Source organism: Balaenoptera borealis (genome assembly GCF_965194805.1).
Source record: "Balaenoptera borealis genome assembly, chromosome: 3".
In the NCBI taxonomy this organism is placed as follows: Eukaryota; Metazoa; Chordata; class Mammalia; order Artiodactyla; family Balaenopteridae; genus Balaenoptera; species Balaenoptera borealis.
In genome coordinates, this window is record NC_138866.1 from 14,164,392 (window position 1) to 14,191,045 (window position 26,654).

The 26,654-nt window shown below is 39.7% G+C and overlaps 1 long non-coding RNA gene and 1 pseudogene across 2 annotated transcripts in view; both read right to left on the reverse strand.

The window, feature by feature from the left end:
- Nucleotides 1-26,654, reverse strand: part of LOC309624946 — a 436,224-nt gene that overhangs the window by 147,319 nt on the left and 262,251 nt on the right. The window lies entirely within an intron of this gene.
- LOC309624943 (10 kDa heat shock protein, mitochondrial pseudogene) lies at nt 3,157-18,912 on the reverse strand (annotated as a pseudogene). Its single transcript, XR_014249963.1, has 2 exons — nt 6,076-18,912; nt 3,157-5,743 (listed from the first exon to the last, which is right to left on the reverse strand). The product of XR_014249963.1 is annotated as a 10 kDa heat shock protein, mitochondrial pseudogene (transcript).

Here is a 26,654-nt window from a genome sequence, read left to right on the forward strand (position 1 = left end):
CTTGCCCCTAACTTCTTTATGCTTTCCCAATTCGATGCTTTTCCTTCAGAGCACTTACCCAATGAAATAATCATTTATGCAAGTATGAGTTAATATTTGTTTGCCCCCAGCAGACCGTCAGCCCATTGGGGCAGGGGCTAGTGTCTGACTGGTTGGTCCTTGTGGCCCTAGGGTCTAATCCAATGCTCGGCACATGGGTGATGCCCAATAAACATTCAGGTTGTAAAGAACACAGGCTCCATGGGGCACCTGAGTTTTGTTCATCTGCAGTTAGCCTTGCCCTCCAGGGTCTCTTTTTTTCTCCCTTCTCCTTCTCCTTTCTCCCTTCCTGTTCTGCTCTCTGTGATGCTATAGGCACAATTGCTGACGCCTGCCAAAGAGAAGCCTTTCAAAGGAACTATCTTCTGAGGCCACCAGGTTGCTGCTGACAATCACAATGGCAGATGCACATTGTCCTCTTACACATCTTCTTTGGTCCAGCTCCTGGCTGGGCTGTCCAGCTGCTTAGAACAGTGGGTCAGTGTCATGTCTGTATAGGCTCCAACAATAACTCCAGAGGGAGATGCAGTCGGTCTATTAGCAAGGACACAATGTAACCTTGGGCCATAGATACCCCCATGGGCATGTAATTGATAGAAGGAGTCTGTCCACTTGGGCCTCACCCTGTAAGACTCAGGGATGCGGCTGACAGCCCCGTTGCACTGAGCGTGTCTCATTACTCTGACCCGGAAGCACTGAATTTGCAGCCATCTTATGCACCTCTAATCTTTCTCCCCCTTACTTTTTCCCAAAAGGCCTCTCAATTCATTGGGCATTTAGACTTCCACCTGCATCCCATGGGACTTCCAGGCACTCTGAGACAAACCCTATCCTAGGGCATTTTCAGGTTTCCTGCCACACAATCACAGCACTTGATATACTCGGTATTTTATTACAGTCTTCATATTTATCTCCCCTGGATTTTAAATTCCTTTAAGAAAGTTATTATATCTTAATTGTCTTTGCATCTCTCTCTCCCTCCCCAAAGCCCCCTCTCTAAGCATCTAATCCAGGCTTTGCACATATTAGTTGCTTAATAAATATTTGTTGTAAGGGTCGGTGAATCAGCAGATGGGTAGTCATCAAGGAAGAAGGGGTTGGGCAGAGACTCACGCAGTCGGCATGAAACTCTGGAGGGGACACGGAAAAGGGGAGGGCAGAGAGCAAAGGAGACACCAGAGGAGATGCCTCTTCAATCTGACAGTTGCATCTGCGTCTGGATGTTTCCCTCGTTCCTCTCGTTCCCCACGATGAAAATGAAGGAAACGGTAGATCTCTGCCTTACAGGACTTCTGCCAAAATCGATATTTTCTGTTCACAAATTATTTCCTTTCTATTTATGTACAAGTCTTACAGAGAAAAGGAAGGAAAGAGGAGAGAAATAACTCTGAGACTTACAGTTCAGGAGGGGTCAACATGAATTAGCCAGATTTATGGGCCAGATTTGTGGATTAGGGAAGGTGACTCCATTTTCCCAATATCAGGTGATGAGGCTTTCACTCTGCTAATGCAGCCATACATTTTTCTGGAGGCTGAATATTTCAAAAATACATTTGTCTAGAGTGGTAGCTATTTTTTAGTTTTCTGTTTGCATGCAGAGTCGTTCTGTTCTAGCAGACAGAGTTTGCCACCATTATGCAATAAGTCTTTCACTTCTTCAGAAACATGTCGTCTATTTTTATAGTTCCCACTCTCTGGGTGAATGTTAAAGTCCCAGAAGGCGCGTGCAGAGACAGTCAGGATTTGTGTACCAGCCTCGCTACCGCTCAGGGCTTCCTGTTGTGCTTCCTTCTTCATGGTTTTGCAGGTGGGAAGTTATTTAACTTCTACTTGATCAAAGTTTCCTGATTAGAACATGACTTTTGTCTCATTAAGGTGCACATCCTTTATGGCTGAAGGCTTGAAAGTTTGGATTGCTATGCAGTAGGAAAAAAATTTCCCTTCCCCATCTTTCCTTTTTTGTATATGTTGAAATTAAACTTTTTTCTGCTGGCTGCAGCATTTGGCCTCCATGAGATGCTTTTGATGACAGATTCAGAAGCCACCCCTACTTCTAAAAAACAGACCAAAAAATAGGTCTTGGATGTCAAGTGTATTGGAATGACTGTGCTGTGTTTCTTAAATCTTCTTGAGAAAGGGAAGACGTGAGATTAAAATAATGAAATCTGAGTCCTATATGGCCTCAGCCCTCCTGATTTACTGAGGGTGCTTACACCTTAGTCTACGCCTTATGGTTCCCCATCTAAAAGAGAGGTTCTGGATTTCAAGGTAGGTGATGATCTGACGTAAATTCTCAAACACGACAATGTTCTTTCTCAGACTGGGGCTGGAAATAGGACACATCTACTGGAAGCAGGACTGAAAATTTGAGCCTAGTTTCTCACAGAATTCTGTAGAAACTTCTCAAACCATGTCCTAATCCCATCCACCAAAGGAAGGAGGTTTAAGGGGAATATAGGTTCTGCTTGACACTCAGACATACTGCTCATGGTTTTAAATATTTGGGTGTGTCTCCCTCTCCTCCTAGGCCACATACAGGCAACTTGTGATGCAATTTCCCAACATTCTAACACTCCGTGTGGATGGGGAAGTTGCATTACAAAATCCGTCTCCTGAGGTGTGCACAATTTAGCTTTGTTTTTCCTTGCCCCTCCTTTTTCATTCTCTATACCCTTCTCTCTTCCATAGCACCTGACTCAGAACTTCATGATCTAGCTCAGTGGTGTCCAATAAAAATATAATGTGTGCATTAATTTAAATATTAAATTTAAACTTAAAATTTTCTAGTAGCCACGTTAAAACAGTAAAAAGAAACAGGTGAAATTAATTTTAATAATAGTATATAATATTTAATAATCTATCCAAAAGATCGTCATTTCCACCTGTAATCAATATAAACATTTTAATGTGGTATTTTACATTCTTTTTTTCAATTCTAAGTCTTGGAAATCCAGTGTGTATTTTACCCTTACAGCACGTCTCAATACAGACTAGCCACGTTTCAAGGGTTAAATAAGCTGCATGTAGTGGCTACCTTGCTGGACAGCATGGATACAGGACATTTGCATCACTGCAGGAAGTTCTATGGGATGGCACACATCTAGCCCATTCATGAGGATTTTTATGTAGAAATATTTCTTTCTGAAGAAGGCATTACCTGCCATCTTTACTTTCCAAAGAGCCTTAGGCAGGGTCTTTCTGGTCAGCAGAATAATGAGAAAAGCCATTTCTGATTATTTGGACCTGTGTTTTTTTCCTCAGGGCTCAAATTATACCATAGTCCCCCGAAAGCAAAGAAAACACAGTCAGGGGCTCTCTGCATCCTCCATTCACCTGCTCCCTAGAGCAGGGGTGGTGCTGTCTCTTTTACTCCCTAACAGGTGTAAAAGTTAATTTGCGTATCATTCCTTAAAGCACCCAAGCCTCATTTTTTTTTTTCATGTATATACGTTTATTTGGAAATGTTTATATCAATACATTGAAACTAAATTTTAGAGACACTGGATGTCATTAGTTTGGATATCATTAGCTTATTTTACACAGAGAAATGTGAACATTATTTACATGATGAAAGATTTCAGAACTTCAGTGGAATGGGCAGCTTCACGTGATGCCGTTTCAATAGTGACATATTTCAATTGACATATTTTCCAAGAATGTCACCATCTCCAAATAGGACATAATCCTTGTTGTCTAGAACTACTTTGGTGCCTCCATATTCTGGGAGAACTTTATCTCCAACTTTCACGCTAACTGGTTGAATCTCTCTACCCTTTCCTTTAGAGCCTGATCCAACAGCTACTACCGTTGCTTGCAATACTTTTCCTTGTGATTTTTCTGGAAGCGTAATACCTCCTTTGGTTACAGTTTCGGCTGCACTTCTTTCAACTAGTACTCAGTCAAAGAGGGGAAGAAACTTTCTAAATGCCTGTCCTGCCAGGATTCCGGCCGCCACAGTTTGCAGTTCGTACTCTGCTCTCATGCCACCGCTGAAAGGAGAGACCACCAAGCCTCATTTTAAAAGGGCCTGCCTTCCACTCACCCTCAAAAAAAGTGGTTTCCTTGTAAATGTTTGCCAGTCAACTCTCTCAATGAAGAAACACTGATTTGTAGCATTTGCCAGCTACTGTGGTGTAAATACTCCCACTGTGGTCAATGATTTCAAGCTACCAATGTGACATCTCTGAACGCTGGAGGGGGGTGGGGAGTGATGCTCACGGGCTGGTAGAAAATGGCTCCAGCACATCACTTGGAGCACAGTGACATTTATGTGGGCTCCTCCCACTTCCACCCCCCCCATTTTCAGGAAACTATAGAATCTATATCTTAGAATATCCTTCACATACAAAGCAAAAATGTCCAAAGGCCTCGGTGTGTTGGATAAAAGTGAAATTTTAAGCGTAGCTGAATTTAGTAAGAAAGCTCACAAGTTAGTTTAACAAAATGTACAGAGGATTATAAACTTACCATTCTTGTAGTCTACATCTATACTCATAATTACCAACACAGACCTAATCAATATTACTCTGTTTAAATGTAGCTCACCGTGATAAGTGAGATAAGTCAGAGAAAGACAAGTACTAAATGATATCATTTATATGTGGAATCTAAAAAAGTTAAACCTGTAAAAAAACCACAGAATATAATGGTCACCAGGGGTTGGTGGGTAGGGCGGGGATAAGAGTGACAATGTTTAAGGGTACAAACTTGTGAGGAGTAGTAAATAAACCCTAGAGAGCTAATGCACAGTATGATGAATATAGACAATAATATTGTACTATAATTACATAATGTGATAAATATGGCTACAATGGCAATTATATTGCAATATATAAATATATCAAAGTAACAGGCTGTACACCTTAAACTGACACAGTGTTACATGTCAAATTTATTCAATTAAAAAATGTAGCTGAAAGTGAGATCAGCTTTCATTAGCACTTTTTATTCGGGTCCAATGACAACTGTACTCATTGTCATCGGACAACCGTTGTTCCGTAAAAAGGAACAACATCAAATACATAAATAGCTTGAGAATTTATCTGAATTTCTCCTTGACCCATTCTTCCAGGAAAAAGATGTGTGTGCTCCATGAGGCTGAAATAAATGTTGGAAAGGCAAGATAGTCAATCTTAGATGCAATACATAGAGTGTGGGGCTGTAAACTGTAGAACCCAAACTGCCTCTGACAAGCCATAGGATCTTGGGGAAACCTTTAAAACTATTCAGGACCTCACGTTCCTCACCTATACAATTAAGGGTTGGAGTAGGTCAGTATTTTCTAAATTTTAGTCATTCTTACATATGGCCATCACTATTTTTGTCATTTCCATATGCCACCTGCACTATTATTTTGTTAATATTTTTCTTTAATCAACTCACTTTTTGCTTAATTACTGATCCTTTTCCTAAGTAATACCTACCATCTATGAAATCATAGCTTCAATATGCTAGTTATGTTTTTTTCTAATACACATTGATACACAAACGTAACTGTAACTTCAACCAATGTGTGTGTAATTCCTAAAATTATCTTGTATACCACATGTGGCTGGCATCCTATGGGTGAGGTGACCTCTGTGGGTCCCACAGCGTTGCTGGTTTGAGAGCTGTCATAATTTCAGCCACTTCAGTGCTGACTATGGAAATCTCAGGATTGCGTCACATTGCAGTGACACTTGTCAATCAAGAAGACGAGTGAGGGCTTCCCTGGTGGCGCAGTGGTTGAGAATCTGCCTGCCAATGCAGGGGACACGGGTTCGAGCCCTGGTCTGGGAAGATCCCACATGCCGTGGAGCGGCTGGGCCCGTGAGCCACAATTACTGAGCCTGCGCGTCTGGAGCTTGTGCTCCGCAACAAGAGAGGCCGCGATAGTGAGAGGCCCGCGCACCGTGATGAAGAGTGGCCCCCGCTCGCCGCAACTAGAGAAAGCCCTCGCACAGAAACGAAGACCCAACACAGCCATAAATAAAATAAAAATAAAAATAAACATAGAATAAAAAAAAAAAAAAAAAAAAAAAAGAAGACGAGTGAAACTGATGGATCATCTAGCCACATTGTTGTCCAGGTCTTTCATTACAGATAAACGTGGTATGAGACTTCTATTCTGAAATGTATTTACTCCTATACCAAGATAACTCTCTCATTCCATCAAGCAGCAGAAAGATCTGATCAAAAATTTAAATGAACGCATTTTGCATATAATATTTTGTCTCTCACTATTAAGCTCAGTAAATAGGTTGAAATCTGCATATAAATCACTTATATTTGCCTAGATGTCTCTATGGGGGTTGCAGCGATGGCGCTTTAAATATCATGTGAAATTTTTAAAAGATTGCTGGGTATGGAAAAGCCTATGGAATTATTTTTATAAAAAAATAGGAATTAGAAAGGAGGACTTTCTTTAGAGTTGATGTGGCTTAAATAATTTCAACCAGATGAACAGTTGTCAACAATTTGCATTTAAAATATAATTAATTATGTTCGTCTGTCTGCTATTATACTAGGAAATTAAGATCCCATACATGTTTATAATAGGAAATTTCTCAATTGTCTTTTTAATCCACTATGAAGCTGCACATTTATTTCCACAGGAGGAAAGAAAAACATATTATGCTGCTAAGTAATACCAGTCTTTTCTAGGATTAGAAATCAGTGGATGGTTTGTGGGATTAGTGATTTCTATTCTCAAATGAAAACCAGATGGGCAAAACCGACAGCATAAACAGTTAAGGGAAAAAATTGGCAGAAATAGTCACATTTGATAATTACATTTGTTGTTACACCTTCTCTTATTTATTGAGATAGTCAGAAACTTGGTTTGAAAGATAATATAACTCCTGAGCTCTGGTTTAACTCAATAAAAGTTCAGACTGTTTTGTTCGGGAATAATTAGGTAACAATATGATAATCGAGTAGTTCTTTTTATTAGAAACAAAATTCTTGCCCACAAAAAACTTTCAGCAAATGTTTGGCCTCTTGTTCATTTAAATGTGTAATAATCAGTTTATGTATCTATTTATACATAAAAAGTAAGATAAATTTAGTGTATGCCTCCTACTGTAAATGTATATATAATTACTAACCATACATCTTAGTAATATCTGGTGTTTTGGCACAAATGCCAGGCACTAATTTACATCTACTTACGAACTAGAGAGTAGGAACAGTTATGTTAATCACTCAGTATTTTAGAGAACATGATACTGAAGAAATAGTGCACAGTTTAATCTAGGCAATTTGTCTAGCATCCCAGATTCACTGGCTCGTACAGTCATCCACATTCCATGATGGTTTACTGTGAGTTGGCTTCTGTGCTCAGCTCTTTGCCAACATTATCCCATTTATTAGCCCCACTTTTCAAAGGAGGAGACTGAGGCTCTGAAGGGGTAAGGTAACGGCCTAGGTTTATCCAGCCAGAATGTGGCAGAGCTGGGTTTGAGCACAGACACCCCACAGCTGGGCTGTGCTCTCAAGTCCCTGCTGCGTGCCAAACCCTCGGCTGAGTGCTGGAAACACAACCACGAGTAAGACGTGGGTGCCGAGTTTAAGGAGATTATGCAGCCCTTCACTTAAAACCTCTGAAATTTTGAGTTGGAAGACACCATGGAAATCATCTGGCCAAATTCCCTTTTATCACAGATGAAAAAACCAGTGGCCTAAAGAGGGTAAGTGTCTTATCCACAGTGCATATTGTAGAAAAGAGTATACATAAAGATAATGAATTGGTTGTTTAAAATGCTGACAATAACATTGCAGTATCTTTGTGGCTTGAATATGTATAAATTAATACTTTGGCCTATCTGCTCAAACATGTGATAAGAATATGGATGTCAGTGAGTATTATATATGTCGACAAAAAATTAATCAGCCAATCTAAGAAAGAAATGGAAAATTTTATTCGAGCCAAATTTGAGGATTATAACCCGAGAAGAGCATCTCAGAAAGCTCTGAGGACTCTTCCACCGGTTAGAAATCAAGGCACAGTTATATAAGTTTTTTGAGACAGAGGGCTGTACGTCAAATGACGTATTATTGACAGTTCACATAATCCAGATCTAAGCGTAATCCTGGTGGGTCACGTGACCTCTTACAAGATTAAGGAGGAATGTTATCTTTTTTTTTTTCTTAATTTATTTGTTTAATTTATTTTATTTTTGGCTGAATTGGGTCTTCATTGCTGCGCACGGGCTTTCTCTAGTTGTGGCAAGCGGGGGCTACCCTTCGTTGCGGTGTGCAGGCTTCTCATTGCGGTGGCTTCTCTTGTTGCGGAGCATGGGCTCTAGGCGCGTCGGCTTCAGTAATTGTGGCTCACGGACTCATTAGTTGTGGTTCACGGGCTCTAGAGCGTAGGCTCAGTAGTTGTGGTACACGGGCTTAGTTGCTCCGCGGCATGTGGGATCTTCCCGGACCAGGGCTTGAACCTGTGTCCCCTGCATTGGCAGGCGGATTCTTAACCACTGCGCCACCAGGGAAGTCCAGGAATGTTATCTTTTAAGGAGTTGTCTTGCTGGTGCTGGGAGAATGTTGCTCTTTATGGCTGAGCAGGTGTTTCTGCCAACGGGGGAGGTCTGGTCCATGGGTAATGAAGGTACACAATGCACAGTGGGGCGAGAGGCAGGCCCAAGAGCAGAGAAGAATTTATGTTTAAATTTGTCTTGTCTTGCCATAAAATATGAATTTTATTTCACATAACTACAGCTAAAATAGAGGTTAAGAACATAAGATGGGGTGGGGGGAGGGATAAATTAGGAGTTTGGGATTAACAGATGCACACTACTGTATAAAAAATAGATAGGGGCCTCCCTGGTGGCACAGTGGTTAAGAATCCGCCTGCCAATGCAGGGGACACGGGTTCGAGCCCTGGTCCGGGAAGATCCCACATGCCGCGGAGCAGCTAAGCCCGTGTGCCACAACTACTGAGCCTGTTCTCTAGAGCCCGCGAGCCACAACTACTGAGACCGTGTGCCACAACTACTGAAGCCCATGCACCTAGAGCCCGTGCTCCGCAACAAGAGAAGCCACCGCAATGAGAAGTCCACGCACAACAATGAAGAGTAGCCCCCGCTTGCCACAACTAGAGACAAGCCCACGCGCAGCAATGAAGACCCAAAGCAGCCAAAAATAAAAAAATAAATAAAATGAATCTATAAAAAAGAAAAGATAAACAGCAAGGACCTACTGTATAGCACAGGGAAGTATATTCAATATCTTGTAATAACCTATAATGGAAAAGAATCTGAAGAAGAATATACATACTGAATTACTTTGCTGTACACCTGATGCTAACACAACATTGTATTGGCTTGGCCAAAAAGTTCTTTCGGGTTTTTCTGTAAGATGTTACAATAAATCAACTATACTTCTGAAAACGTGCACCTCAGATTGGGACTTGAACCCCCGTGGCAGGACTCGAACCCAACCTAAACCCACAGTCTTCCAACTGAGATCACACACCTAGTTTCAGGATTTAATGAAGCTCAGGTTCTTGATGTCTCATCGCATAAAGAATTCAGTGAGAGACAAAGTGATAGGTAAGAAGTGGGTTTATTTAGAGAGAAACATGCTCCACAGACAGAGTGTGGGCCATCTCAGAAGGCAAGAAAGGCACCAGGGTATGGGGTTGTCAGTTTTTATAGGGGTGGGTAATTTCATAGGCTAATGAGTGGGAGGAGTATTCCAGCTATTTCAGGAAGGGGCAGGGATTTCCAGGAACTGGGCCACCACCCAGTGTTTGATCCTTATGGTCAGTCTTGGAACTGTCATGGCGCCTGTGGGTGTGTCATTTAGCTTGCTGATGTGTTACAATGAGTGTATACTGAGGCTCAAGGTCTAGTGGAAGTTGACTTGTCCGCCATCTTGGATCCATTTGGTTCTAATCAGTTTATGTCATGTCCTTGGGCTATGCCATTCTTTCAAATGTTGTACCCTGCCCCCTTCTCTCCTGTTTCACTTCGATAAATTTTTTTTTTAAAAAGAACATAAAATAATTCTGGTTAATTCAATTCAACAACAGAAATTGAGTGCCTATGTGCAGGGCACAGAGATAACTTGCTGGGTAGATAACTATGAACAAGTTGTACAGGGTAGGAGAGACAGATAATATAATTACTATTCAGTGTGATAAGGGGAGGTTCAGGGTGTTATTGACACGTGGCAGGGACACATAGCCCAGTGAAGGGACATCAGAGTTGGAGAGAGTGTTAGGGAGAGGGCAGGAAGGAGGAAGGTGACCCAGATAGAAGGATGTTCATATGTCACGCCCCCTCGAGAGATCGCTGGACCTGTTTAAGGACCTTGTGCCCTGTTCCTTCCATTTGCTCCTTGAGGTCTACCTTCCACCCTTTGCCCCCTCCTCTCTGAAGGGAGACTGACTTGCAGGGACTACATTGGTGAGCACCAGTGTGCTCTACGGCTGCCAGTTGTGGTGAAGCCAATGGGGAGCTCCAGGAGGAGATTTGGATGGAGGAGATTTGGATGAAGGACCTGAAGTGAGTTCAGGTCCTTGTGGAGGGGTTTCTGGCTGGCTGGTGGTGTCCTGGGACACCTCTCCATTTTCTCTTCCAAGGTCCTGTAACTGCTCCCTCCTTCAGGTGATAACAGCCCTGAGGCACTGCACTATCTCTGTGGTTTTCCTACACCCCACCCAACACTTTGTACACAGTCCCACAATTATGCCTTCCTTGAATTATCTTAATTTCATGTGCAGGGATTCCTGAAAGGGAAGAAGCAGGAATGGGGAGTGGTGTTGGTGGGATTAGCCAGGTGGGTGGGGACAGACTCAGGAGAAGGTTTGTAATCTAGGTTAACAGAGTTTGGAATGTAGCCCAAGGAGAGCCTTGTGGGCACAGTAGGAATTTGGATTGTATTCGAGTGTTGGAAGGGCATTAGAGGATCTACAGCAGGGAAGTGACAAGATATGATTTATGATTTTCAAAGATCAGTGGACTTTGAGTAAAGCAGATTACCCTCCATCATGGAGCGGTGGGGTTGGGGAGGGGAGCTCATACAATTAGTTGAAGGTCTTTTTTCTTTTTTTAATGAACTCATTTATTTATTTTTATTTATTTTTGGCTGCGTTGGGTCTTCGTTGCTGCGCGTGGGCTTTCTCTAGTTGCGGCGAGCGGGGGCTACTCTTCATTGTGGTGTGTGGGCTTCTCACTGTGGTGGCTTCTCTTGTTGCGGAGCATGGGCTCTAGGCACGCGGGCTTCAGTAGTTGTGGCGTGTGGGCTCAGTAGTTGCGGCGCACGGGTTTAGTTGCTTCTCGGCATGTGGGATCTTCCTGGACAAGGGCTTGAATCCGTGTTCCCTGCATTGGCAGGCAGATTCTTAACCACTGCACCACCAGGGAAGTCCCAGATGAAGGTCTTAATAGAACAAAGACTGATGGCCCCTGAGCAAGAAGGAATTCTGCCAGCTTGTGGCCTTTAGACTTGAGCTGCAACATCAACTCTTCCCTGGGTCTCCAGACTGCTGGCCTACCCTGCAGATTTTGGACTTACCAAGCATCTATAATCACATGAACTTGTTTCTTAAAATCAATCTCTCTCTCTCTCCCAATAAATATATGTATATATCTATATCTGTCTATCATCTATCTATCTATATATATATAGAGAGAGAGAGAGACACTGGGTATACTATATGATCTATGCATTTATTATACCCATTTCTAAGACGTGTGTGTATGCACGGGTGTGCATGCATGCATGCATATCTCCTGTTGGTTCTGTATCCCTGGAGAACCCTGAGTAATACAGACAGCAAGTGCCCTTGATTTGGAGGCAGTTGTTTGGATATGAGCTTTGATACCCCGATCACTGTCGGATGAGGTGGCCACACTGCACAGAGCACAGGTCCACAAACTGGTAGAGCTGCTCCTCTGTTCACGGATCTCAGATCATGCACCTCTAGCAGGTCTTTGAGGCCCCTTTGGGGCTCAATTTCCTCCTCTTTAAAATGGGAAAAGTAATATCTTCCCTGCCCAACTCACATGATTTTTGTGCACATCAAATAAGACAATGTATTCAAGCACGTTAAAAAATGACCACATACAGACACAACATATTAGGTATTATTTTATTCGGCCTGTAATTCTGCCACACACATTCTTGAAATTGTGTGTTGGCAGCAGACAGTTTTGAAAGTCAGACAAACATGTGGCACCCATTCAGCGCTTGCACACGCTGTCCTTTCTGTCTGGAGTGGCTCTTCTGCTACCTTAAGTCTTAATTTGGAGCAAGGGGAGGGTGTTGGGTGGAGGGAGAAAGAGGAGTTAAGAATCAGGCAAAGGTTTCGGGCTCAAACACATGTATGGATACTGATCGCATTAAATAAAATAACAAAATAACTTAGCAAAGTGAAATATTGAACATGAGCTCTCCATCTCAAGGATGCTATCTGACATTAGGATATGTTACTGAAGGAAGAATATATTTAGGGGTGTGTGTATGGGGTGACAGCGGGGACAGTGAGATGGAGAGGGTGGGATGATGAGTTTTAAATGGAACCTGTTGCATCTGCAGTGTTTATGGGACATCTAAATGATAATATGCAAGATAACTCAGGTTGGAGATAGAGGCTGGAAATAGACACTAAGAAGAGCAGCTGACATTTCATGTGTTTTTATACCATGTGCCAGACACTGTACTAAACATGTTGTATGTATGATCTCATTTAATCATTAAACAGTCCTGTGAGATCAGTCCTTTTATTATACCCATTTCTGAGATGCTACAGCTAGAACATGGTTCATTTGAGATTTAAACCCAAACGATCTGGCTGGAAGGTCTCAGTTTACAGGCAACAAATAAAGCTACAGGGATAAGTGAGTGTGCTTAGGCAGAGTATGCAGTTTAAGCAGAGGGCAGACAGTGGAATTCTAGGGAACAAGAACTTTTACTAGTAAATCATGAGAGATTTCCTTGGAAAAGATGGAAAGGGAGAGTTCAGAAGGAGAAGAGGAAAGCTGTGTAGAAGGTGAGTTAGGGAATTTAAGGGGGGAGTGTGTTTCCAGAGATCCCTCCCCTTTGCCGGGAAGCCAAGTGGAGCAAGGCTGTGACACGGATATTGGAATTAGGAACCAGGGGTGGTGCTGGGGGCAGGCAGATGTCCTCAAGAGGAGCTTCAGCAGGTGGGTCGCTGTGGTAAGGGATTTGGGCTCAGTCATGGGCTTTCGACCGAGCCTGGGTCACCTGGCCTCTCCCCTGCGGAGGGCCACTGACACGGCACACATCACTGATTTCTCTGATAAAGGAATGTTGCCACTCGCTCACTCTCTTTTTTTCTTTTCCTCGGCAATTTGTCATTTCGTTTATTTGGTTTTACCACCTTCCCAGCTTCGCTGCAATAATGAGACCGTCTTTGCCACAAGATGCAACTTTGAATGACGCATCTGTTCTTCTTTTTCCTACCTTCACTAAGTTTCCTCTGACACTAGAGGGAAGATGTGATAAAGATAAATTTAACAGTGGAATTGAGAAGTTAAGGCAGCTCTCAATCTGTTTATCTTTGGAAACCATTATACAGAGGAAAAGTTTTCATTTAGCTCATGGTTGCTGCATACACACAAATATAATGCAAGGTCTTTTTTCCCCACAGATGGTCTCTCAGAAAAGAAGCTGTTGCCTTAAGTTAGAATCTTTACAAAGTCTCTCATATTACAGAGTGCTGTCTGAGTTGCTTTATTTTCAATAATAACACCATTGGGAGAAGACGTTGTTTTAATATTCTTATAGTGGTAAGTTATGGCATCAGTTAAAAAGAAAACTTTAACACAGATTTAGTAATTATTAATAGTAAAATGACCTCTCGGTCACGTGTGTTGGAAATTGTTGAGAATAAACCTTTTAAAAACACTTTAAGAAGTGAGATAAGTCAGACAGAGGAAGGTAAATACTGTACGATATCACTTATATGTGGAATCCAAAAAAGCCAAACTCATAAAAACAGATTGCAATGGTGGTTACCAGGAACTGGGGCTGGGGGGATAGGAGAGATGTTGTTTAAGGGAAGAAACTTGTAACTAGTAGATAAATAAGTTCTGGGGATCTATACACAGCATAGTGATTATAGTTAACAATATTGTGTTATAAACTTCAAAGTTGCTAAGAGACTGGATCTTAATTTTCTCACCATAAAAATGAAATGATAATTATGTGACATAATAGAGGTGTTAACTAACACTACTGTTGTAATCATATTGCAATATATAAATGTACCAAATCAAAATATTGTACACCTTAAACTTATACAAAGTTATATGTCAATTGTTTCAAGAAAAAAAAGACAAACAATTTAAGAAGTAATAAAGTAAGTGATTATGGAGTTCACAAATACTAAATGGCTACTTTTAACTTAGGGTACAATTTCCAAGGTCACTCATTATTATATAGAGATTCCAAAAGTACTGTATCTTAAACAATTTAGAAGGAAACAAAGGTGATGTGTTCTAAAAAACTCTAGAAAACTCAAAAATTGACTCCAGTGATGACAGATATGGTAAAGCATATAAAGACTTGGAATAAAATTGTCGCATGAGAGTTTATAACATGAGATTTTAAATATACATAATTAAAGTAAATATTATGCATAGCTATTTGGCTGTTTCATCTGCATTCCTGAAAGTTTATATTATATTCAAATTGCCAGAAGGCTTTTGTTCCATATTTTCTCATAGAGTATTGCCTATATACACAATTGCCTTACATTTGGGCACGTAAGGTATTCCATAAGCCACAATGTCAACAGGGTAGGTATCTTGGGCTCAGTATTCATACAAGACTGCCTATAAGCACAGCAAAGAAAGAGCTGGACAACTTAAGTAAAAGATGCAACTCCTAAAGGCCATCCCAAGCACGGCTGTATCCACAGAGCGTTTGAATATTCAATAATGTGCCTCGTGAATTTGATCAGCCTTGGCAGTGGCCACAGGCTGCATTGCCCTGATGGAATAGCCGAGGTTGGAGAGAGCTATCCCACTCAAAGTCATGCTCCTTTTTCAGGTCAGCCCACAACCAATGGCTGGTCACCACGGTACAGAGGCCCCACCCCAGTGCCCCAACTCAGAGCAACTCTGAATGGCTATCCCAGCTCCAGAGCCCCCGGCGGGGTCGGCTGAGACCTAGCAGTGGCTACACTGCAGCTCAGCTTCTCCTCTTCCCAGTCTACCATCCTTCCCTTCACCCCACAGGTGTTCCTCTCAAGAGCACTCCCCAGATAAATCTCCTACGTGCCAATTTCTGCCTCAAAAGAAGAGAGAAACCCAACTGCCTAAGTGCTGAATAAAATAGAGAAAAATATAAATGTGATTTATTTGACTCCACTGAGTACAAGCTTCTTTTTGTCAGGCAACACACAAAATGGACACTGAACAGAGATTCTGCTTTTCACATGAAAGCATGTTGGCCATTGCGGGCCGGAAGGGGGGCTGGTACCCATAACATTTTTAAATGAAGGATGAGACAAAGTTATTTCTTTATGACACTAATAGTGCCAGTGAAGTCATTTTACATTACCAAGTGGTTTTTCTCACTAATCATTTCACTGCCCATCACCACAATTCTTAAGGCAGAGGACCAGACATTAGATTTTTCTAGAAATACAAACTCAAGTCCAAATGATTTCAGCACAGTGTTTGAAGATTTCTCAATTTTATGCTTGATTTTTTAAAAAATTTGTTGAAGACATAAGAAAAAGATACAATATTGGGTATGTTTGTTTTAAACACATCCAACATCTAAATGTTGCAACAAAACATAAACAATAACTATGATTTACAAATTGTAAATAAATATATAAAAGTGAGCTCAACCACATAAGCCATTAGGGAAACTAAGATTAAAACCATAACAAGATACCATTACATACACTCCAAAATGCCTAAAATAGGAAAAACCAAAAACCCTGACAGTACCAAGTGTCAATTAGAGCAATGGATCCTCTGAGAAAATGCTGGTGGAGTATGTGAATTGGTAGAGCTACTTTTGGCATCATCTTGATCCAGTATGTCTAGGGCTTTATCAAATTTTTTGGACTTTTCAAGGACCCAACTCTGTAAACTCTGCTGATTTTGTTATATGTTTGTTTTCTATTTCATTAATTTCTCCTCTTATTTATGTTATTTCCCTCCTTCTCCTTTCTTTGGGTCTATTATGCTATTTTCCCCTAACTTCTTGAGAGGTTGCTTAGCTAATTCATTTTTAGCCTTTTTATTTTTTCAAATGTATGCATTTAATGATAAAAATTTTCTCTAAACACTGCCTTAGCTGTATCTTACAAGTTTTGGTATGTTGTATTTTCATTATTATTCACTTCAGAATATTTTCTCTTTTGCATTATGCTTTATTTTTAACCTATGCTAATTAAGAACTATACTCCTTAATTTCCAAATATTTTGGGGATTTCTAGGGGTTTTTTTTTTATTATTAAATTCTATTAAATTCAGTTGCAGCCTGAGAAGCTGTGTATGATTTTAATTATTTTAAATCTATGGCTCAACATATGGACAATTTTCTCCATATGGATAATAAATTCTCCATATATGTTTGATAAGAATGTGTATTCTACAGTTGTTGGGTAAAGTGTTCTCTCTATGTTAAATTTCTTAACTCATGCTATTCAATTAACTTATATCTTACTGATCTTTTTTGTCTGGTTCTCTATCAGGTTACTGAGTGGAGTATATTAAAATTTTTCATTATGTGTATGGATTTATCTATTTCTCCTTTTAACTTTGTCTTGTAGAGATATATAATTAAGTATCCCTCATTATCTCCAGTAATGCTTCTTGCTTTAAATTCTACTTTGACTGATAATAGTACATCAGTTTTCTTCTCATTTTGTTCACATAGTATATATTTTTCTATCTTTTTGCTTTCAACTTATCTGTATCCTTATGCTTAAGATGTGACTAGTGTAAACAGTATGTCATTGTTTCAATCTAGTCTCAAATTTTTTGTCTCTTAACTGAAAAATGTAGTCAATTTACATTTAATGTAATTACCAATGTATCTGGATTTAAATCTACCATCTTACCATTTGTTTTCTATTTGTTCCACATGTTCTATGTTCCCTTTTCTCTCTTCCTTGTGTTATTATTCATTAATTCCATTTTTGTTATTACATTTTCCAGTTCTCTCCACTTGTTATCTATGTATTTTAAACTATTCTTTTTAGTAGTTGCCCAATAGATTACAACATGCATTCCTGGTTTACTTAAAGTATGATATAACAAAACTACAATGAGGTATCACCTTACACTGGTCAGAATGGCCATCATCAAAAAATCTACAAACAATAAACCCTGGAGAAGGTGTGGAGAAAAGGGAACCCTCTTGCACTGTTGGTGGGAATGTAAATTGATACAGCCACTATGGAGAACAGTATGGAGGTTCCTTAAAAAACTAAAATTAGAACTACCATACGACCCAGCAATCCCACTACTGGGCATATACCCTGAGAAAACCATAATTCAAAAAGAGTCATGTACCACAATGTTCATTGCAGCTCTATTTACAATAGCCAGGACATGGAAGCAACCTAAGTGTCCATCAACAGATGAATGGATAAAGAAGATGTGGCACATATATACAATGGAATATTACTCAGCCATAAAAAGAAATGAAATTGAGTTATCTGTAGTGAGGTGGATGGACCTAGAGTCTGTCATACAGAGTGAAGTAAGTCAAAAAGAGAAAAACAAATACCATATGCTAACACATATATATGGAATCTAAAAAAAAAAAAAAAGGTTCTGAAGAACCTAGGGGCAGGACAGGAATAAAGATGCAGACGTAGAGAATGGACTTGAGGACATGGAGAAGGGGAAGGGGAAGTTGGGATGAAGTGAGAGAGTGGCATTGACATATATACACTACCAAATGTAAAATAGATAGCTAGTGCTAAGTAGTCGCATAGCACAGGGAGATCAGCTCCGTGCTTTGTGACCACGTAGAGGGGCGGGATAGGGAGGGTGGGAGGGAGACACAAGAGGGAGGGGGTATGGAGATATATGTATACATATAGCTGATTCACTTTGTTATACAGCAGAAACTAACACAACATTGTAAAGAAATTTTACTCCAATAAAGATGTTAAAAAAAAAGTAAGATATAAATTGTTACTTTATTTCTTCTTTGATAATACTTGAAACTAAAAATACATTAAGTCCATTTACCCCTCACATTTTGGGCTGTTATTGTAATGTACCTCAATTGTATCTGTATATTTCAAGCCCCACAGGACATTATAACTATTGCTTCATAGAGTAAATATTTAAATTTATGTACATATTTATCATTCATTCTTTTTCTGCAAATACCATCTAGGATCATAGTTCTTCTTCCCAAAATTTTCTCTTTCACATTTGCATTAGAGAAGGTTTGCTGCTAAAAAAACCCTCAGTTTTCACTTGCCTAAATATGTTTTTATTTTATCCTCATTTTTGAGGAATATTTTTGCTGGGCATAGAATTCTAGGTTGGCAGCTATCTTCTTTCAGTACTTGGAGGATATGATTCCACTGCATTCTGGATTCATTGCTTCTGTTGAGAAGTCAGCTGTAAGTCCTATAGTATTGCTTCTTTGAAGCTCATATATAATTTTTCTTCTGGAGGCATCTAAGAGTATCTCTTTGTCTTTGTATTTTAGCAGCTTTACTATCAAGCATATGTATATACATACTGCTTGTGTATTCATAGCACTTCTTGAATCTATGAGACCACTAATATCTCTGCTTACTTTCTCATTTTCTCAGCCACACTCCACTCCAAATACCAGGCTTACCTCTTTGGGTTTTCCCTTATTCAAATCTTGATCCTACAAATTATCTCTGCTTTGATATTTCTATGATATCTTTAGAGTTTGGGTGTGTGTGTGTGTTTAATATTTGCTTCAGCTTTTCTAATTTTTCTCAGAAGGAGCATTGGTATAAAACACCTCATTAGTCACTCTAAAAGTTTTGATTAATCTTTTAAAAAATAATTTGCCTACATTTGAATATCCACATGTGTTCTAAATGGCCATAAAGTTGTTTGCAGATATCAAAATTCAGAGAAACACTTAGGTAGATGGTTTGATAGGGAACAAAGTAAGGACAGTAAGGGATTGATTTGGAGCACACTTCAAGAATTTTAAATTGTTTAAAGTGTTTGAGTTAGTAAAGTGCTCTAGATGATGGTAAAGTGTAGTACAATCATGAGTGTGGAGGTATAAATCTTTGGAGTTGAGGTGTGAAAAAGTGTGAGGTAAGGATTTTAGACAGGTTACCCTCTTGGAAACCAAGAACCCCTAAAATGACTGTGGTACCTGTGATGGAGGGACTGAATTGTCTTTGATGAATCTGGGGAATTATATTGATTATTTCATAAATTCCTTCCCTATTTGTGAAGTGTCTCTACCATGCTAACCTCTGGACCAGTAGATGACAGACATGAGGGGTGGTAAAATGCTACATAATTGGATGGCACGAGGTTCAAAGAGGAAGCAAAGCCCAGATGAAGGTAGAGAAGTAATGACTTGGCTGCCACAATGAGAAGCTAAGGGAATATCAAGCCCTCTTGCACTGACACCACCCCCAGCTCCTGGCCTATTCACATGTCAATCCTGTGAGAATGAACAGCTGCTGAAGAGTCCTATAAAGAACACCCATGGCCTTGAGGGAGAGTAGATTTCAGTTATAATTAGGAAGTGGAGGGACTATTTTGTGAAGTGATGGAATATGTTAGGAAATTTGCTTAGCATTTAATAGGGATTCCAGGGGATAAAATGGAGAGTTTGGGAAGGAGAAGAGTGCCCATAAAAAACACTTCCATGTCATTTGAAGAGCATGATGATGAAGTTAGGGCTGAGATATTCTAGCAATCAATACTGAGACCAGTGATGTTTACTCATGACAGTGGGAGAGTAAACTGTAAAATGGTTGCTGACAACATAGCATCCTTCGGATAACTTAGAGCCAAAGACATCTACAGATGGTCCTAACTCAATTAGGAAATGATTCACACAATAACAGGCATAGTTTTTATAAATTATGTACATAGATAAGAATAACTTAGAGTATAATGATTTACGTATTCAGCTTAAATTGCTATAAGAATAACCCATTAAAGAAAAAGCATCATAGCTTTTGACATGGTGCAACACTATTGTGTTATATGATATATATATTGAAGGCAAGTAATAGACTGAGCTAAAAAGAGCAACAGTATTAAAATCATTCTGAATCCCATTAGACAAATAGGTGACATTTCTGTCTCTAGAAAGTAACAAATAGGAAAAACAAGAAAGAACAAGACAACAAGGAGACTGTGGTAACATTAAGAGAGGGAAAGTTTCCAAAAACTGTATTGTTAAAAGAAAATGTTGCCTCGAGCAAGAGGCATGTTTGGAAAAAGTCATCATTTTTTAGGAAGTTGCTGGTGCATGGGGTCCTTTACAAGTAGACATTCTCCAGCTTGGGACCATCAATTTGCCTTTGAGATGCCAAAGGCGAAAATGGCATTTCTAGAACCAATATGATACATGAATACAGAAAAATAAAAAGTGTAAGGCATTGTTACATTTTCCCCCCATCTTTGTATACGGTCAAATTGGTAATTTTCATGGTAGTCTGTTCATGGTGGAGAGTGCACGGGCAAGGCATATAAAGGATTTCGAGATAACATTTTGCAACCAGCATATTCTTTGACTTTCTTTTTTTAGACCATGCTTTAGTTTTTCTTCCTTGGATTTTTTTCTCTGTGTAAGTTATCTTTAAATAATAACATCCATTTTCTTACTAGTATGCACTGCTTGTAATGACTTCAATGAAATATGCAGGTCATTTGGAGCACAGAACTGTTTTGTGATTTACATCATTACAAAATATGTCCCATTAAGATGATGCACAAGCTGAACTGGAGTTAATGAACCTGCATTCTTGCAGGATAATTCAAACTTTAAGGGTGATATTAACTTAAATAAATTAGAAAGGTAGGAAAAATCAGGTTCATTGTACACCAGAGATCATGATCTTTATCCTCTCAGTTCATTAAAGCATATCTATTGCTCACGTTACTCTCAGACCATTATTAGAGTGGTTGTAGAGCACATATACATATGTAATTAAGTACCCCTCTGTGTCCATAAAAGAACTGCACATGTTTCCACAGGGAATGCATGGGGAATTTGATTCAGAAGCCTGTAAGAGAGTGTAAGTACCTTTAACCTTTATGGAATGCTGCATGGACTTGTGTGGAATATTCCCACTTAGTATTCAAAACAAGGGTGGAAACACTATAGCCCATGGCCAAATCCAGCCCACTGCTTGTTTTGTAAATAAAGTTTTATTGGAACACAGCCACTCCTATTTGTTACATATTGTCTGCTTTAGCCCTGTAACAGCAGAACTGGGTAGGTGCCACAGAGACTGCATGGTCCAGAAAGCCTAGAATATTTACTACCTGGCTCTTTAAAGAAAAAGTTTGCCAAGTCTCGACCTACCTGTTTTTTGTTACCTACCTGTTGACCATATATGTCATCACAAAATGAGTAAAAACCTCTATTAATCAAATATTATTTGAGAGCGGAATATTTATATGGTATATAGTGTCAAGGTCCTAGGATCCACTTGACCTACTTAGGAATATCAGTCTTTTTAAAAAGCCTATACTTGGTATCTTAAACTCTCCTGTTGTCAAGAAATCAAATAAATAAATAAATAAATAAAAACAATAGCCACTAGTTTCGTAAACCCTCCTGAAATACAATGTCTCGTGTTCCCCTTCTGGCTCTGTGGCAGCTGTTAACTATCAAATACTATTTCTAGAACTGTGCTGACATCAGTCGACAATCATACACAAAGCTGTTTGGCAGGACATACACCGAGCAAGTTGAGGCTGTTAAAATGAAACGGCTCTGTTAAAATTAACCCTATTCACATGGCAGGGAAAGTACCTAAGTTTGCCAAATCAAACCCTTCCTATATCAGTGGGGAAGAACCATTTGCCAACCTCTAAAAAGGTAATTTAGACACAGGAGAGCAGAAAAACAAAGAAGAAAAACCCTCCAAAATTAAAATGATAAAAATTTGCTTGACAGCAAAAGTACTTCCAAATGTATGAAATTGAATCCAAAACTGAGCCTGCAACAAATTTAACTGACAAGAAAATCTGCATAATGGACTTGGTTTTATTATTAATGCTAATATGGGTACTCTTTTGTTCTATTGTGCTGATGGCAAGAAGATAAATGCCCACCGAAGGCACTAAAATATCTCCACTCTGTTGAAATACTGATTGTAGTTAGAATGCAAACACTTATTCTTCACTTGTAACAAAAAAAAAACTTTTTTAAAGGAAGTGCTACTATAGAAGCCATTTCAGAATCAGGTACAGCTTTGAAATAGAATTTCTTAAAATAACTAAATGCAACACTTAAAAAAACCCACTTTGTTTGTGAAATTTAAAATTATGTAGATACAATTTTATCAAAATGATAAATACATTCCTTCCATGATTTTTAATTAGCACCTCTTTAAAATGAATAATTAGCCTTACATAGTCCTTATAATTCATGGTTGACGTTTACCTTCAGGGCAACCAATCAAATACTGTATGATATCACTTATATGTGGCAACTAAAAAATAATACAAAGGAATGTGTATGCAAAACAGAAACAGACTCACAGATATAGAAAACAAATTAGTGGTTACCTGAAGGGAGGGGTGAGGGGAGAGGCAAGGGAGGGGTACATGATTAAGAGATACAAACTACTACGTATAAAATAGATAAGCAACAAAGATAGATTGTATAGCACAGGGAATTATAGCCATTATCTGGTAATAACTTTTAATGGAGTATAAGCTGTAAAAAAACTAAATCACTATGCTGTACACCTGAAACTAATATAATATTGTAAATCGACAATACTTCAATTAAAAAAAGAAACCAAATGGTGTAAATCCTTTTTTTCTGCCAGCTCACCTCTCCCTGAAAATCAATATTTAAAGTCCTCTCCTCCTCTGAAACCCAAGTCACCTGGGGGATGGACAGCAGCTAGACAGGGCTTGCAAGAGGAGGGGACTGCGCCCAAGAATGTTTGCAGTTGGATGGGCCAAGGGTCTGGAAGCCAGGGAGTTCAGGCCAAGGCTGGACTGTGTCAAGCCAGTAAACCAGTAAAATCTGAGAAGGAGCAATTGGGTTTTGAAGATCAAGACTAGCAGAAGGTCAGAAACTCTTGGAGGTTAGTAACAGCAAGGAAATAGAATCTAGGGATGTCAGCTCTTAAGGTAACATCTATTTGTGTTCGCTTTTATGGGTCTTGTTTGTACTGCTCCCCGGTTGCAGGCAGAGTAGTGGTTACAGCTACTTTGAGGGTGAAATTACTGTGGATAAACCTTGATCCTGGTTGCAGCCAGTCTTTAATTACAAGAAGGCTGTTACAGACCTCGGTGATGTAGAGATTATTTAAATAGAGATTACACCTGTGGTCCAAGCCTGTGCTAATCATTCTAAATTCTCCCGCCATTTGCCTTCTCTATTTATTAATTTATTTAACCTTTTCCCACTTTCTAGATCAGTTCTGTCTGTGGTACACAGAATTTTAAGATGGCCCTGAAGGTTCCCCCATGCCCTGGCACATACACCCTATATAATCACCTCCACTTGAATGTGCGTAAACCAGTGAGTATGATGGGATACCCTCCTTTGATTAGGTTACTCTTCAGTGGACTGAGTTAGTCAAAAGGGAAATTATCAGAGGAGAAATAATATCCTACTGGCCTCAAGGATAAAAAACAAACTGCCATGTTATGAGATGAGGGGGACACATGGTAAGGACCTCAAGGTGGCCGCTCGGAGCTGCAAGCAACCCCTTGGCTATGTGGATACAACAAAATGAATTCCAACAACTAGGGAGCTTGGAAGAAGATCCCGAGCCTCAGAGGAGACCCTAGGCTACAGGCTGATTGCAGCCTGGTGAGACCCTGCGGAGAGGACCCACCTAAGCTGTACCTGGGTTCCTGACTTATGGAATCTGAAATAATAAATTTGTGCTGTTTTAAGCCACTCAGTTTATGGTAATTTGTTACACAGTAAAAAGAAACTAAGACCCTGTCCAGTAGAATTTTCCATCATAATGGAAATGTTCTATTTTTGTGCAGCTGATATGGTAGCCACTAGCCACATGGGCTACTGGGCATTTGAAATGAGGCTAGTACAAGTGAGGAACTGAATTTTCATTACTTTGAACTTAAGTTGCCATATGTGTCTAGTGGCTACCCTAATGGACCGTGCAGTTCTAGATTAATAATAATGAAGACAGCAATCCTTTGATTTTAATGTTCTTGATTACCAATAGCTCTCCTCTGAGTCCAATTTTTGAAATTTAATCTGAAATTCTCTAAAAAGACTATATGAGGAGCCATGCATGATCTAGCCCCTGCTACCTGTCTTCAGCTCATCCTTTTCTCTAAACCTTCTTCCAATCATCTGAGTGATCAAGTTCTCTATCACCTGAAGCCTCCCGTCTGTAAAAACATTCTTACTTTCATTCTTCATCTGTCTAATACCTACTTAATATTTAGGTCTCAGTCCAAATGTCACTGTCTGGGAGAGAATTCTCTGATGCCCTGCATCAGTTAGCTATTTCTAACAATAGCTGTGTAACAAATCAAAACTCAGTGGTTCAAAAAATAATCACTTATTATTGTAGTTCATGCACCTATAGGTCCACTGGGTCATCTGACGTAAGCTGGGATCACACATGAGCCTGTGGGATAGCTGGAGGCTTCGTTTTAAGCCAGGACTGACTGGAGCACATTAGGAAGGTCAGGTTGCTTTGAGTGTCTGTCCTCCTTCTGGGACCAGCAGGCTAATCTGGGTATAGTCTTCTCACAGCAATGACAGAAGTACAATAGGCAAATATAAATACAGGTGGACTCTTGAGACTTAGACTCAAGACTGGCACAACATCATTTTTGCCTCCTTCTCTTGGTCAAACCAAATTCCAAGGCCAAAGCTGGAATTAAAGGTGGGAAGTGCACTCCACCCCTTATGTGGGAGAGGCTGGAACAATCACATGACAAAAGGCTTGGATACAGGAAAGGAAGAAGAATTGGGGGTCAATGATGACATCTTCCATATTTGCTTCATTTAAATTAGATTCTTCACTCTCTGTTTTTTTTTTTTTTTTGGCTGCGTTGGGTCTTTTTTGTTGCACACAGGCTTTCTCTATTTGTGGCAAGTGGGGGCTACTCTTTGTTGTGGTGCACGGGCTTCTCACTGCTGTGGCTTCTCTTGTTGCAGAGCATGGGCTCTAGGTGCACGGGCTTCATTAGTTGTGGCATGCAAGCTTCAGTAGTTGTGGCTCACAGGCTCTAGAGCACAGGCTCAGTAGTTGTGGCGCACAGGCTTAGTTGCTCCGCGGCATGTGGGATCTTCCCAGACCAGGGATCGAACTGTGTCTCCTGCATTGGCAGGCAGATTCTTAACCACTGTGCCACTAGGGAAGTCCAGATTCTTCATTCTTAATGTCTCAGGAAAGACTTTTCTTTCAAGGCACTTGTACTTGGTAATTGTTTACTTATTTGTGAGATTACTTGTTTACTGACAGTCTCTCTCATAACGCTGTGAGCCCAGTGAGGTCAGGAATCATATTTATTTTATTTGCTGTGGTGTCACCAGAACCTGTGACACTCAATTATTTAATTGAATAAAAATGAACAGAATATCTGAAAAACATTTTAAAAGCTGAATATGTTCTGATAAGCAGGATCTGATAACAGATAGTTAAAGGTTGAGCAAAATTTGGTAGCTGGTATCAGAGCATGAGGAGGTATCAGTTGTCATATTAATTCATGAAAATCAAGAGAAGTAATTGAACAATAGGAGAATGTGTCTGTATGTCTGTGTGTATACATATACATATAAAATTTGTATGTATGTGTATGAACATATGAGGGCAATAGAGTTAGAGGAAGGAGAGAAGGAGGGAAGGAAAAAAGGAAGGAAGGAAGGAAGGAAAGAGTAATTGACAGGTTAAAGCAGTCACTGACCAGATATATTTACCCTTGGAAGTGTAACACAAAAATCCCCTAATCATCAGTGAGTAATCAACCAGAATATACATCATGTAGGAGCTCATAATAGAACAATAGACTCCGTGTATATAATATTGTTTACATTTGAAGATGCTGATTTTCAGTTCTCCAGGTATCCCTCCACAGGCAATTGTACCACAAATAGTCTTTAGACCCAGTACGCATATAGTCCACTGTTTATAAGCAGCCATATCAGATGTTCTTATAGACTCTATTTTTTCTCTTTACCTCATGGACTACAGAGAATCTCAAAAATTTTTAAAGTTCCTTTGTCTCTTAGTGCCATCCTCCAATTAGTCTGTTACTTGGGAATTCTCAGCTGTGTTTGTAAAAGATACATAGAAAAGATCACTGAAATAGAGTTTCCCTCTCTCTGATGCTGCATTGCTGGGAGGAATATGGAACCATCTTTGATTTTCACTGAATCATACAGAGTTTCAGAGACAAACACAAGTTCTTGGTTTGGTGTCAGTCTAGTTGGTCCTAGATTCTAATAAAGATTTCAGATGTTTCTTCGCTCTATTTGCATGCATGACG